The following is a 16490-nucleotide window of genomic DNA, read 5'->3' as shown; positions in this document are numbered from 1 at the left end:
ACTCAGTGGTGGAAGCAGTATCCAATCCTGCCTAAAATACCCCGTTACATAAAAGGCTATGTCACAATTCACTGAGGCAGGGGAAACATGAGGGAGGGAGATTGGAAGGGAGGGAGGGAGAAGGTACAGAACGTTTGTAGGGGTGTTAACAGCTCCCTCGTCCTGCCATTTGGCCATACTTTTGGAGGAGAGGCCAGGGCTCCACTCCCTCTTTCAAGAGCATGCCAGCTATTTGGTGACGTATCAGTATGCCAACATTAACGAGCTGATAAGCACTGAGGGATGTTTCTCCTATAAAATACAAGATGTGGGGAAGCTGGTATTCCCACAAGAGTTATGCAGAGCTATGGGAGGCATGGACAAAGTTTTTGAATTTTCAGTTGGTCTTGCCTGGACAGGTTTGACAGGCTGATTTTGGCCATTCAGCATTATTATTTGGGTAAGACACATTCTTCCAGACAGTTTATTCAGCAATTTCTGTAGCATGGTGTGAAGTAAGATAACACACAGTTATCCCTGAAATGCCAGGCAGTGGAAGGATTGTGGCTAAATTTATTTCCAAAGTCGAGAACACTAGACTTAAAAGAAGATTATCCTAATGGCGCTCCATACACCAGGCATGAGAAGGACACGCCCCCTTTCTTCTCAGGGCTTTTATAATTTCTGTCCACCCTGTCTGTGGGAAGCCTTTGACATGTCTGTGGACTAATCTTTTTCTGATGCCAGGGACCATTTCTCTGGAATGCAGGAGGAGAAAACATCTAAAACTTTCTCTGGGGAAAGATGCCTCTCCTAGGCAGGAAAGCTTTCTTACGTGAAACAAGCTCTGATTTCCTCACCATAATTCTTCCAGAAGGTCATCTACCCTTATACATGGGCATGATCTAAACTCGTCACTATTTGGTCATTGGTCTAATTCCAAATAGAGCATATACATGGAACTCCCCATCTTCCCCTCAGGCTCCTAAATTACTTTTGAAAATACTCCCACGTGAAACAGAACATTTTGATTTAGATTGTAAAAGAAAAAGAATTTGGCCTTAAAATGTGAGATAAGGGGGCTAGTCTCTAATTTTTGACTGAACTGAAAAAAAATATTACATGTGGTGTAAGTGGAAGTATTGGACATTTTAGAAAGCCCATAATGGACTTCGGCATCCAGGACTCAATGCAAAAAGGCTTTTGTTTGTTGCTGATGAGTACTGCTTCTATAAAGGGGCAAACAGTGTTTACTTTTGAAGTACAAGATTTGATTAGGAAGGGCTTAAGACCTGAAAACTGGCTCTCCATGGTCTAACCTGGTTTAAATCCTCGTTGCAAGGACATGTTACTGGAGGGCAGTTGTGAGTTTTATGCTCTTGGAAAGTTTGAGAGAGGGGTCACAGGCTCTAGCTACTTACATTGTTCCTTGGTTTAAATTAGTTTAAAATATTCTTCCTTTTAGAAACAATCCTGGTCATAATAAGCCCCCAGTGTAGGCATTGTATTACAGAATGTGGGAGCATAAGGTGGGGTTACTAAGCGAAGGCCCTACTGTAACATCAGGCAGTCTATTCCCTCCACTCTGAATGTCCCTGAGTGACTTCAGAACTTTGGTTCTCTGTCCAGGTGACTGGACTTTTTTCTCCCCTACCTCGTAGTCTAAATTTATTTGTGTTTAATTCAGTTGGATTTGAAATTCAAATGCCTTCTCATTGCATGGAAGAAATTTGCATCTGATATGGTTGGACAAAGCTGTATTACTGTGATGTGCCTCTGAATCTGTGCATCTTCTGCAGACTCTGGTACTGTGGTTGTGGCCCAAGAAGAAAATGCGAGGAAAACCTGATGCACATAGAAGCCAGTTTTTGTGCTCAGCAAAATTAGCAGTTATTTGCAATGACAATAGCGACCAAGCCTCTTCCACCTCGCACCAGGACTCTGACGTGTGGTCACTGCTGGAAGCTCTGCAATGAGCTAAGATGCGCAATACTGATGTTTAATATTCAAAATATTGTCTTGTTTATAGATGGTACTGAAAAGAAGGGTTTAAAGAAATCTTACAGTCCGTGAATTCCTCAGTTGAATCTTTTCTGGACCACAGAACCTGTATCAGTCCTCTTTTACGTGGAGGAATGGCACATTGGCTGTGTAACAGAGATCTGAGGGAATTGTTTTCCTCTCTAGTTACTCACAAAGCCTGTGCTAGTTTTTCTCCTTACACTATCGGGAGTAACGTTTTCCTCCCACCAACTACTATTTATATTGTCAGTCGCCCTTTGGTTTCTGCAGAGCTTTCTGAGCAGTGAAACGCCACACAGCATATGGGTGACACTCTGCCAAACTATACATATTCGCAGAGTGAGTTGCTGGGAGGGGATTGCCAGTGTGTCCCTTTTGCAAAATTGCACTTCTCCACAGTTTGGGACAAAACCACCTCTGAGATCAGAACAAGCAAGGCCGATACATGTGTACTGCTGCCCAGCTGTGTCTCTGCTGGGACCCTGTGCCGGCACAGTGCCGAGACTGAGCAATAGGCAACTGATAGGTCAGCAGTTGAGCTAAAGACCGTCTGTTTTCTAATAAACAACTGTTTGTGGATGCATATGTAGCTCTGAAAAACTTGGCAGTAATTATGTAGTCCAGGTTCTCACCAATCTGTTTGACAAAGCCCTGTGACTCTTGAGTACCTGGGGGTAGATACTGCAGAGGCAGATTGAGTGGCTTGTTCCAAGTATTCAGAGGGTTTCTGTTATAAGACCCTTTCATCCTTTTGTAGTTCTTCCTGTGAGGCTGGCAACATCTCTGCTTCAGTGGCTGCTTTTCCTCTTACTTGCTTTCCTCAGTCTATTTTAGGAAACCTTCCCTGACCGTGAAGCAACCAGTCATCCTAATATTTGGGTTTTTTTGGCTTAGGTTCCCTGCGCTAGCCATGATTCCTCCCAATTACAATCTCCTTGGTACAGCAATAGTACTTGCTTAAGTAATGCCTCTGTTCCACGTGCCATGACCCATTTTAGCAGTATGTAACTCAGCCACAGCTGAGATTCAAAGTGGGCTATGAGATATGATGGGCATAATTACACTACTGAGAGCAGGTTCCAGGAAGGAGACAGGTGGTTTAATTAATTGTATCTGTACCAGGTTCACGGTAAGAGATTTTTTGGAACAGAGTTTCTTGCATTGCTCAAACAAGGTAGTAACCAAACAGATATATTTTATTCAAGGCCTTGCAAATTTCTGTCCCCAGCGAGTGGCTATCCATTTGCTTTCTCAAGGGCAGACACAGGATATTTACACCTGTCTTGATGGAGCTAGTTGAAATCGGTCAGAGATACTGTCCAGGCTGGAGTCTGATGAGAGGAATAAAGGTGAAAAGTGTCAATTTAGGAAATATTTCGACTGAATGTGATCTAACCTCTTCCATGTTTTTTAGAGTAAACAAAATGCCTGGAGTAGTTCAGAAGATACACAGGGATGATTCTCAGGGATCTGTATTTCTTCTGAAGTCTTACTGTGAAATTACAACACATAAACTATTATTCTCCAACAGTTATAAAACAGCTCTTTTTACGGTCTCCTGAACATACTTAGTTTATCAACAAGCTGATTCATCAAGGTGACTGCTGCTTCTCCCACTCAAAGAATGCACAATATAATTGAAGTCATCAGGATGCAAACACCCTGTGGCTCCAGGCTTACCCTGTCCATAAGCTTGGCCCTTCTGTAGAGAACTAGACCTATGCTACTGTTCATGTGACAGGATTCCTATAGCATCTTTGGAAGGTACATATTCCTTTATCTCACCTGAGGTGGGATGGGTGCATTACTGTACAAGATGGACAAAGAGTAAAGCTTTAGTATTTCATAACATAGGGCTGAATTATCTCCATTTTATTTTTAACTTCATAGTAAGGCACTGTATAATTGTCCTTGAATGCACAAAACTGTAATTGTCTTTTAATAAGACATCTTACTTTGGAGTCTTGTGTAGGAAATGCAAAAATAAAGAAACAGGGTAACAGTGTGTCCAGAGAAGCACTATCAATTTTCAAGAAGAGGTAAAACAATCCTCCATGAGGTGTGATGGAAGTAGCATGGACCTCTGCTTTATTCCAGGGGTGAAGTAAATGACCTTTTAAAGATGCCAGACTTGTTTTCTTGTGACTTTCTGACTTGCAACAATGGGAAATTTTAATTTGCAATAATTTATTTATCCTGCATTTTTACACAGAAGAATTGAAGTGCTGCAGCAGGGACTGGCTGGTGTTTGCCGAGTCCTCATAGAGCCAGCAGGTGTCATCAGAACCTTTAGTTCTCAGATGGTAAGAAGGATAATTTTGCGTGTTTGGACAGCTGTCCTTCTCTGTGCCTTATTCAGTTTGTGTCATGAGACAGGACTTAAGCAGGCAGGAGACACAAACTTAAAAAAATGGCATTGGAAGATATTTCTGTTTTCTTGGGAAGTCATCTCAAAGTTTCTCCAGTAGATGTAAAAGGCAAGTGCATTTCTATTTTAAATTCTTGAAAAAAAATCAACTTGAAAGGCAGGAGTTACAAAGTGTCCAAGGGGTTGGTATATCTAAGAGGTAAACCCCATTATTACTACACCTGCAAAATGGCAGAAAATTTTGCAATCAGTGACTTCTGATGACCTTAACTTGAAATATGATCTATTTTCCCACTATTTCTTATTCCAAACTCTGTGTTTACATGCACTGTATGTTCATCTCCTTACTGCTGTGATAATCAAGTTGTGTTCCAGGGACTTGCAGTCTTTGGCTGTCTGGCCTGAAGCAATTATCTGATGTAATGAAGAAATGTCTGCACTTTGGCCTCTGCAACAAACGAGCAAAAGGTGCCTTCGGGCACTTAGGAAATGTGCTGAGGGTTGCTAAGTACCAAACGAGTGCAAGTTAGTGCTACCCACATTGCCCAGAGTGGCTGCCCAAGAGCTCTGCATTGTGGGGTTGGGTACTTGGGTTTCTTTGGGGTTCTGCCACTTGAACAGAGAAATCAGTACAGTGACCTGCTACAGGGCTGATACTGAGCTTGTGATTTCGGTGCGAGGCTGCATGAGGTGGGTATTCAAAAGCCACTCTTCTTCCTCAAGAAAGTGTGTTGTTATCTACCTGGCTGCACTTACATGGAGTATTTAATCAGGCATTAGTTTTCATACAGGACTTGATGTCTTTGTTTAAACTGCTTCAGCACTTTACACTACCTGTTCTTCCGTGACACAAGTCAGTGTCTGTGTGTTTCTACCCATTTCTTGTTACCAGGCCCTTCTTGAGGTTTTCAAAGATGGTATCTGTGTTTACCTGAAGACAGTAAAACTAAAGTGGAGAAGCAAGGACAGATAAACAAATCTTTAAGATGACATTCATATTGTCTTCAAACAACATATGAAGCCGTTATATGACAACAACACAGTTCTTGTGAATTTGAGTTCAAAGGATAATAAATGGCATCCATAATGATCAGCCTCAAATGTAAGGCCAGAGACATTGCATACTTGTGTCTGTAACTCAGTTGTATGCATAATATTAATTTTCAAGAAAAAGACATGTTATACCAAAAACCCACTAGCTAATATTTCCATTGGTTCTTTCTGATAAGGAAGATTATTTGGACAGTGAAAGAGTTAAGTGGACAGCAATCGCTGTCTGTGAGCTGTGTAGGGACTTAAATATGGCTTTCTTTATGTTTCATAAGAATATTGCATTTAATATGTGGGCAGTGCCAGATGTGCAGTGTGAATTTTTCATTTCCTTGATTTAGGCGCTAATACCAATTAGCAACCTTACACATCTTTGAAATGGGACTTCTTAAGGATGCACTTACATTGCTAATGAGAATATAATTTATGTTAGGAAAATTATTTGGGAAACAGAGCAAATGCATGAACATCTTTCACTCCTGATGGAAACCAGGTGCTAAGTTTATAGCTCTTTTGAGAGGTTTCCTTTAGACAACTACAGTATTTGGTTGCTTTTCTCAGTTCCTGATTTTTCTGGTTAAAGTGCCATCAAACTTTGCAACTTGGAGTCAGTGAATTTTTGGCTTGGATTTTTTGAGAAAATTTAGGTTATATTTTCTCTGTCTCATTCCCTCTCTCACCTTCTCTCTTTTATATATTTTGAAAGTATTCTGGTTTTGCATCTGCTGTGGCAAAATGATAAAGGTCTGAAGTATATCAAGTTCATGAAGCTGAATGACCTGATCCAGGACAGACACTTTTACAGCCTGCACTGTGATGAGCTTGTCTTCTCTAGACATCATATAATGCACACCAGAGAAGCTACGGAAACCAGGTTTCGCTGAATCCACAGGCCAGATAACTGTTTATATATACAAAAAAGAGCAATATTTATCTTTATGCTGCTAAGTTAGGCCCAGCGATGTGTTGGAGGTAAATGAACCATTAATATTAACTTCCTGGATAACAAAGACTAGTGAGGTATGTCCGTGACGAGCAGTTTTTATTTAAGTATCCATTCCTATAGGGTGGTAGGACAGCTGGAGGGAGGAGAGAAGAAAAGTATGGCAATCAAGGCTGCAGAAAGCTGAGACTTTACTGAACAGAGCTCAAGAAAAATAACCTTGGAGACACTCAAAACCTGGCCCAAGATTCCATCAATCCATGAAACTAACTGACCATTCGAGATCTGTTCCTTGGCTAGCAACAGCATTTTCCCATGTGGGAAATGCAGTCTCTTTGGGACCCTGGTTCACTTGGAGTAGAAAGTTGTGCTCCCAGAGGATGTGTACCGTGGGTCAGCTCGAAGCACCTTCACCGTCAGAGCCCCTCTGGAGATTCAGCTGTAGGTTGGTCTTGCTTTTCTGTGCTACAGCCATAAGCACAATATCAGTGCTTTTCTCTATGCCTTCTCTTGGAAAGATTCCCAGCCTCCTACAGTCAGGATTTTGTGCCAAACTGAAGTATTTAAAAGCCTATAATACACTGTATTATATATTCCTTTAAGGAGAGTAGTGTCTCCAGTGTGGGAGCAGTCTTACTTCAGACACTTCCTGGGGCTGTGGCCAGATCAGAATAAGTGACTGAACACATCCAAGACATCCTTCTTACCTCCCAGAAGGCCTGATCTACCATCTTCATTTGTTCCTTCTTAGTCATTTTTGATTGAAAGCACCTATTTTGCTCCCTATATAATGAAACAATTTTTGGATCCCACTGAAGTCACTCTATAGTAAATGATAGTAACCTTGGCCAGCATGTGATTATAGAACGAATGTGAGATTTCTGCATCGTATAATTTGCTTTTGATGGAGGTATTCATTTTTCTTTTTGGCATTGTAATGAGCATGGAAGCATTTGCATTGACAGGAGGTTTAAATTAAAAGCCACCACCCATTCTTCTTCAGTGAGCAGTGGTGTCTTCAAGTTCCAGTCACTGTCCTCCTAAAGGACAGCCAGTTCCTGTGGTCAGACTTCTTGTAAGCCAACATTTCTGTTTAGTAGAAGATAAGCGTAGAGTGAATATGATACTTCAACTACATTTTATTGAGCAAGTAGCTATATTTAACAAGACTTTGCTCTCTCTGACCAACAGGCAAACAAGTGCTCTTGTGAACACACAGTGCAGTAATAGCACAGAATTGAGGACTCTATATCAAGAGACTGCTTGAGAAAAGACTTTAGCCTTTAACATCATGGTTCATACATTTGCCACCCAAACCCGTATCTTCATAGCTTAGGCACAACGTATCCATAATATGCATTGGAAGATCTAACCTTGGACACAAAGATGTTCCCATTCTATAGGAAGAACACGGTCACTGGACCTATTTTGATACTTGTGGAAGGTCAGACTCACTGATAATCTGCCCTGTACTCCATATAGGCTGGACTGGCAAACACTGTTGCTTTTAACATGCTCCAGATATCTGGTTTCAACTCCTTCTTAGACTTGTACATGCATAATGTGGATCAGGTGTGGCAATGTGCTCAGATGCTCAGCCTCCTGCTATCGTGCACCAAAACAAATTGTTCTTCCTAGGTGATGTATAACACAATGGGCTACAGAAGATCAGGCATGCTAAAGAGAACATGAAAAATAGAGAACTAATGTTTTCCATCTGAAGAAAGAAACCTGTAAGATATAGACCATTGTAATAATGAAGAGAGGAAAAAGAGCAGTCTTTTCAGTGTTGATGTGTTTTACTGTTAAATCAGTAAAATGTAATTTACATAAGGCTGTTTGCTTGAGGAAATGATGCAGTGGAACTGTAATGAGAAAGTGTTACTACCCTAAATCCTTGTGTGGACTTTCATTCCAGCATGAGTGACTTCTTGGTTGAGCTCTGATTCTTAAACTCTTCAACATGTGACAAAAAAGGATTTCTTATGCAAGAACAAAAGTTTCTGTATGGGAAACTTTCAATCTAGAACTATATTATTTTAAACCAATCCTTTAGATCATAGAAGAACCTTGGTTTTTTCTGCATATAGTGTAATGGAAGGTGGAATTATTCAGCACATCACTCAATATAATTTTTGGAAATTGGTGTAGCTGTTTCTGCCTTTTTGACCAGTATTCAACATGTGAAGCCTTGCAAAACTCACAGCTTCCACTGCTAACTAGCATGACAAGAATAGGTCCTTTGACCTTCTGTGGCTGTGTGATTCCCATACTTAGCTGACTTACAGAGCTGCTCTTACTCTAGGCATGCCCAGACGTGCCACAGTGTGGTAGGTTTGGAGTTCTCACTGAGAGCTGAGCCAGTGAGAGACTCCCTAAAGCAGCAATTGAACCAGTACAGCTGTGCCCATAACAGCTCATGTTGCTCAGGGGAAGTGGCAAAACCAGTCTCTGTACAGCAGTTGTATAATGACATAACTGTATTACTTCACTGAGCAGGCTGAGGGTTTAACTGTCCTTGCTCAGGCAAGGACTGTTTTAGTAGTTAATTATGCACATGCTGCAGTTTATGTTGGTGACAGCATGTCTAGTTCAAGTAGATATGATAGATGCAAGTGTTGAGGAGAGTCCACAGCATGATACTGAAAGCCTGCAAGCAAACAAGCTCTAACAGATGAGATTGCAAAAGCAGAAGTTGAAGCCAGGCTGGAAGTTTGATCATAAAGCATGCATGAAATGCAAATGCCTCATCTCTTTTTCAGTTCTACTGAAAAGAAAAATGAGCTGTGCAATGGAGTCTTTGCCCAGAGTTTTATCTCCTAGTTTAAAATCAAGCAATAGGGAGTGGGGGTGGAAGAAATATGCAAAGTCAGCATGCTCACTGCAGTGCAAACATGAGTGTTATCTTAAATTTGACCTGAGAGAGCAGAAAACAAAGGTATAAGCTAGCAAAGCATTTTCTCACAGAATCTCCTCTGTGCACTGAAAGTGTCTTGTCCACAATCTCCTTTAGAGTCATTTGTTTTAGTTTTACTAACAGGGGTTAACATTTCTGTGTCTCCAAACCGTACAACATAGATGAGCATGTGTCAGTGTGTGCAAGTGTATCTGTATGTGAATGCATCTGTATGACAGAAATACAATGAATCTGAGCATAGCTAGGTGGCAGGACATTAAGTGAACCATTGCAGAGCTGGAAAGACCTGGGCTGTGCCCCTTTGCCCATTAGCCAAAGTTTACTCAGGAATGGTGGCAAATTGCAGCCACCCTGAGAGCAGATTTCAGGAAGGAATCTGTGAAGATAGCATGCCTCGGTGGAGTACAGCCCACTTAGGGAGCTCTGCTGGCATGTCAAACAGCATCAGCACTTCTCAATGGTGTGGGTAAACAGCCAGGAGGGAGCAGAGTCCTAGAACCCAGAGTTCCTTTTGAATCTCAACAGTGATGCATTTGACTGGGGAGAAATGTGTGTTATCAAGTCCTGTTATCACAGTCTCCTGGTAATCTCAAAAATATCAAGATTTTGTGCTACCTTGATGTATGGTTTTGTGCATGGGATGTGAGACATCTCCTCTTGAAGCACTTCAGGAGCCATGAAGATACACCCTGTGTGGGTCAATGTAACCTCTATTGGTTACAAAATTATATACATGGTAGATAGAGCTGAGTTGAAACAAAATGTGCTGGCTCTCTTCAAGTGTCTGTGGTGATATCAGTTGTCATATCGTAAAAATTGTGGTTTTGCTCATATCAGGTTAAAGGGGACATTCGGAAGTCGATATATTTTTTGCAGGGGAGATCATGCCTACAAATATGGCAGCAAAGTCACTTAAACTCCTGACTTCAGATTTCCAGCTTCATGGAAGTCTCTCCTTTCCCCTGCTGTCCCCATCTGTGCTACCTGGAGAAGGACAGGACACTCAGGGACACCAGGTAGATGGCAGTGGAACTTTTGCATCATGGTCAGTGGCTCACCACTTGGCAGTGAGGCTGAGAGCTGCAACCCCGTGGTTCCTTCCACCTGAACTCATCTTATACTCAGCCCTCACTGTAGGAATATCCCTGTTTTCTCATCCCAAGTGGCCCCACATGTGGCCAGGCTCACCCCCAGCACTGCCAGTCCCAGTGCCATCGGCAGAAGCAGAGTGGGCTGACCTCCTGTGCTAAACCATGGGGGCTGAGCTTTTCTGCAGCCGTGTCTTAAACACACCCTTTCTTTCTTGAACCTTGCTTTTATATTTTACTGAAGTCTGGAATCATTAGGAAGTTTTTCTTCTGTGACCAAAAGATGTCAGCTTGACAAAGAAAAATGCATACAAGATCTGCCTGTTTGGGAAGACTGCTCAGTCAGCCAGGTTTCTCTGACTGGTGCCAGTGGACTACATGGCATAGCATCATCCCCGCTGCCCAGCATGCTGAGCTCATTTCCATCACAAAGTGAATCCAAAAATGTGTCGTTTTCCTGCTACTATATGAGGAACTCAGGATATATTTTGAGAATATTGAAAAATAAATCCTTTAGGTATGTATTGTTAAAGCTTTTGTAAAAGTTTTGGATGTTATACAAGTATTAGGTCACACTAGACTTTTACCTGTGGCCAGACATGTTACATTAGTTAAACAGTTATTTCCTGTGCTTTGAAGCCAGCTATTTCAACACACCAGGTAGTCTGATAATCTCTCAGCTGCACCGTTTACCAGGCAAAAAGCTTCTCTGTGTAAAAAAACATAGCAGACCCAGGATTATAAAATAATGGATAGAACTAGATCAAGCTGTAATACAAGTGCTCCAGATTATACTTAGATTGGCTGGAGAGTGATCACATAAACAACCAGATTCTCTCTCCCCTGCAATGAATAACCCACACACCACAGGTCACACCTGGTCCACAACAAGTTGTCCTTAAAAATGCTGGCTGTTGTCAGTGCTCCAGCACCAACACCACCGTATGTTTCAGTGGCATTTCTGGTCAGAGGCTGGGCGCTCTGGCACACATGAATGAGCACACAGGGGTTTTGCCACAGCAACTTCTGTGTTGCTGTCACAGGACAGACAGTCATTTACAGCTGGGAAGATTTATTTTAAAATAGACTCCATGTAACCATGAAGAAAGCAACCTACAAGAGTTTTTAGCTGTAATTTCGTCTCCTTTCAGTTAGCTGCTCTCCTTTGTCAGTGGTAGAGGCATGCTGATGCCTTCCACTAATCAGTAGCTGACTGGCTCAGCTACTGAAGATAAGACAAAATAAATAATGATGAAATCTTTTTTCTTATAGCTATCCAGGGGGGTAAAAAAGGTGCTTTTGATCAAGTTGCTAAACATCTAGTGACTGAATAACAGAGTATCAGTATATCAGATAAGATAAGGAGGCACAGAAAAAGGAGTCATACTGATGCCCATTGTACTGCCGCCTTCAGTTTCTGGACTAACAAAGCGGTGTGAAATTCTGTCCATGGGACAGATCTCAACAGAGCAGAAAGGATCCTGTTAGCCCCAGAGTGGTCACCCAGCTGGTCCCTGGGCTGTGTGTCACAGCCTCCTGCCTGAGGGTGTCCCCTTGCACTCACAGTCTCCAGATCTTGCCCTTTCTCGATGTGGCTGGTCCTGTGCCAGCCTTCCTCATGGTCTTGCTGCCCAACTGTGGGGAAGAGCTGAACATCCTGTGGTCCAACACACACCAGCAGGCTTGATGGGAGGGCATCAAGATCTTTGGAGGAGAATGGGAACCTGACTGCCACCCAGGGCTGTCTCCTTGCCTCTAATTCCTCTTCTTCCTATTGCACCAACTTTTACCTTTTCTCCCACATTGGTCCCACAAGGTTTTAGCCACTTGGCAGGTGGCAGAGCTCACTGGTTGACTATAAAGGGGTGTTGGGGGGGGGGTGTCTTTTCAAAACATCAGTTCTTCATGTGCCCCCATCAACCAGGCACTGGGAGAAGGGACCTCTGGTATCACCCCGTGAAGCTGATCTTGCACTAAAAACCTGCTTTTGAAGTATACCCATGATGTATTTCTGCTCCAAATACCTCAAAAGCTGACATCCAGGGCAGCTTTACCAATTCCTTTCTGGACCCAGCATGTGGCTACATGTGAGTCTCTTGCATATTTCATGAGCTTCTGCCCCTCTTTCCTTCTCAGTGACCTCCGGGAACATCCTCCTGTAGCTGGAGTGCTGTGTTATCTTGAACTGTATGAGTGCAATGTCATATTGCATGTAGGGAGCAAGAAAAACATAGGGCTGTTTAGTCCTTTGGCTCTATCAAGGTGTGCAGGGGACTCGCTGATATTAACAATTATTTTGCATCCAAGTAGGTGGCTTGGATTCCCACCATATTCTTATACTCAAAATCTTGTTATCATGGAGAAACATGCCTTGTATGTAAAGATGAGAATTTTTCAGTAGTGTATTTAAAATCTTAACAGTTTTACCCAAGAATCAATAGCCTGGTTACAATACTAAGACTTACTGTTCAGATTATGTATAGTTAAAGTTTATACAAACAAACGTTTTAGTACCTTCCCCGTTCTCTTGTTTTATACTCACCCTTTCTCTGCCCTACTCCTTCCTCAGGTTGATGGCTTCAGCCCTAAGCAAGGGGATGGCAGGGTGGCCACATACTGCATCCTTGTGGGAGGAGTACAAGGGTAGTGGATGCAATCTCTCTGCTCTGGGGTCCGTTTGGGATTATTGTTACGTGTTTGCTCACATGCCCTTGCTTTTCCTTCATTTGTTCAGAGGTTCACATTGCACCTAAACTTACTACCTGTGCTACGTTTTACTGTGTTCTCGGTTCATCTCCATTCTCCTGGTTATGCCCCAAAGTGGTTTCACTCAGCTCCTAAGTCTGCAATCCTTTGATGACCAGTAACAGAGCACTGGTGAGATGTTTATAGCTCTGAGGTGTTCAGTGTCATCCTGTGCCTATATTCTCCAGTCCCCTGTTATCATCCCACCGTGTCTGTACTCCTTCACTTTTCATTCTATGGCCATACACCATTCAATGCAGAACAACTACTTGTTCTTAATATCTTCTGGGTAGAGAGATATCTGTATGTGTGTTGATATGTAAATGTTATACCATACTATCCTAATAAGCTATGGAAAAATTTAAACAAATTAGATAATAGCACCTGATTGCTGGATAACTACTGTTACAAACAAAGAAGCAGAAAAGACCCAAGGCCTGTGCTGTTATTTTGACACAAAGCAGGTCGCTGCATTACAAGCAACAACAACACTGCTGCATTTGCAAAGTTAGAGGTTACACTGACCCATGCCTTTCTTCCTGCTGAGCAAGAGCTATCAGATCACACCTGCCTGAAGCGTAAATAGGGAGTTTCTTCATTGACTCCTCTTTGTAGGGGGGCTAAAGGATGTGGGGTGGGAAGTGGGATGACTTTTGGTTCCCCTCCTCCAGGTACAGCCTTGGATAATGGTGAGAAAAGAGCAAAACCCCAAATGCCTCCTTCACCAAACAGTGTGTGAGCCCAGGAGGTTGTTGAAGTCTTGGGATGCGGTACTTGGAGGACTTGGAAGCTGTTGGGCTACAGCCAATGGCATTGCCCTGGTGCAGTCAGTGAAATAGAGCTTGGCATCTGGCCAGGAGACAAACAGGTTACTCAAATCACTACAAGCACAGCTGTAAGTTCCATCCTCACAATCTATAGTTGTGCCAGCTGTGTCAGTGGCTAATGAACCTGGTCTTTAATTGCTCCCAAGATGCATCACTGGCTCATTTATATCCCCAATTGCCTATCACCCCAGATGGCAACAGCTCAGTGACCTGAAGTCCTGTCTTTCTTCCCACCCTTCCTGGCTCTGCTCAAGATGTCTGTTGAAAGCAGGCAGCCCCGTTGCCTCATGCCTCCCATTTTTAGGGAAGGAGGAGAGGAGGACCTGCTGGTGGAACAGGCACCACAGCTGAGCCGGCAGCGTTCACCTCCTGCGTGAACAAACGGTGCCATCAGGTGGGAGGGATAAAATGTTAGTCTGTGGGAGGGACAGTGGGAGGCTGTGAAAAAGAATTGGTGCAGAGAGGAAACGAGAAGAGTGACTGTAGTAGGGAAAAATCTGTTCTGTTGCTTGCAGCAACAAGAGCAGGATTAGGAGACTAGGACTTAGTGGATGTGGGGGGAGAGATGAGAATGGGCTGCATAACAAACAGCACAGCGCAGCATGAATGTAGGCAGGGAGCAAGCTGTCTGCTGCTCTTTTGTGCTAAGTGTGGTGCCTGCCTCTTCTTAACACTGTCTCTGGCAAATCCTGCAGTGGAAAATCACAGCATGATGTCAGTACACCAGGAGCTATTGCCTGATGAAGCAAGTCTGGCAGACGGCTCCTGGACACCGAACTTGACATCGACAGGAAATCCCCTGTGGGAACGGCAGACTCCCGTCGTCACCACCACTCTGTTCTCCCGTGGCTGGCCCACATACACCACACTGCTCACTGTCCCTGTATCCTCCCCAACGCATTTTACAAACACAAATCGTATAGGAGATGCAGTGAGAGGAGAAGCACAATCTGTGGAGTGCTAGTTCTTCTCAGCAGCCTGTCTGCTCCTGTACCTCCCTCCTACTGCCTTGGGGGCTCTTTTTCCTGGAACGTGTGAGGGAAACAGAATTCCTGCATCCTGCTTCTGAAGGGGACACATGTCTGTGAGAGCATAGGTACTAAGGGTAGGAAAGAAGTTATGGATTAATCAGCAAAAGCTGATTTAGCTGATGAGAGAGATTCTCTTCATCTTCACATCTCTGCCAGAACCACATGGGGACAACTTTCCTCCTATTATGCTGTATTTCTATGTTAATGTCTTCACCCACTGCAAAGTGGTTTACAAGCAATATTTAGTCTTGTACAGGTAACTGTGCATTTGTGGCCTCCTTTCCTTCATCATTTCTTGATGTAAACTGAGAATCACTCTACTAAAATCACTTATGTCAGTTTTGCAACTGGTGCAAATTAGCACAACTCCAGGGAATTCAATACATAGCTGAAGATCTCACCTCTGAGCTCTCTTCTCCCTCAAGGTTTCACCACTGCTTTGCTGAAGAATGCCCATTCATTAACAGCAGTTAACAGTAGCTGTGATAGCAGCAGCTGTGATAACAGCTGAGACTGATCCCATTGAGGCTGCATCTTGCAGTTGTATGTCAGGGAGACAAGAATCCTGCACAGGTAGGGTGCCTTGTTAATTGCCACTTTTGGGCATTGGGACACAAAGCCACCCAAACAAATGGAGGAGAGTGCAAGAAGACACTAGAAATGTACTGTCTGTTTAGTCAAAAAACACCATCAAGCACTGTGTATGAGAGTTAACAGGGGGTATTTACTAGCAACAAGAGCACAAAGGGGGCTTTCCTTTTGATTGAAATAGGGGAGACAGTGCTTTGCAGCAGACTAATAGAATCACACTCGCTCTTAATTTCACAGAGGGCACACAAGACCTTGCTTTGGCTTTGTTAGCTTCCCAAGCTATTTGACTGCTCCCGGTGTCATTCCCAATGCCAGGACACCATTTCTTCTCTTTCCAGACTCCCCCAACTTTAGGTAAAGAAGCGGTAATTGTACTCTTTCTGGTACCTGTTGCAAAGGCAGGTCCATTGAAAATGGTTACCAGCCAGTCTCCAAGCTGCCCTGTGGTCTACCTAGGTGCCTGTCACCACTCTCTGAGTCAGTGATGTGCTTATTGAGTGCTCTCTACCTACATTTTTGGCTGTAAAAGGATAATATTTGAAACATCTACCATTTTCTAGAGCCTCATTTTAGGTTTTCCATAAATCTCAGCTTGTGTAATTGCCATCCAAATACCTCACTTTCCCATTCAACTACATGCTCCTTCTCACTGCTGATGGATACATGTATGAGAAGCAAGCTACTCCATCTAAGTCTGTCAAATTGGCAATATGTGGTTGAAAAATCTTCAGGTTCAAGAGCAGGTTTGATCCTCCTGTTCTGTTTTGAGCTTCAAGAAACTCAGAAACATTTGCTACTAGATTAATACTAAGAATGATGAAATGATTCTGGGGCATAACACAGGATTTTTGGTGAAAGCAGCTTTTTACATTCCTAGTGCTGTCTCAATTAGAAACTTCATTTTCCTGTGATCCTGCAATGTTGATCCA

The sequence above is a fragment of the Myiozetetes cayanensis genome, unplaced genomic scaffold (genome assembly GCF_022539395.1).
Source record: "Myiozetetes cayanensis isolate MyiCay16 unplaced genomic scaffold, myiCay2020 scf6-25, whole genome shotgun sequence".
Lineage (NCBI taxonomy): Eukaryota > Metazoa > Chordata > Aves > Passeriformes > Tyrannidae > Myiozetetes > Myiozetetes cayanensis.
The sequence above is the reverse complement of the archived record's forward strand: the minus strand, read 5'-3'. Positions refer to the sequence as shown.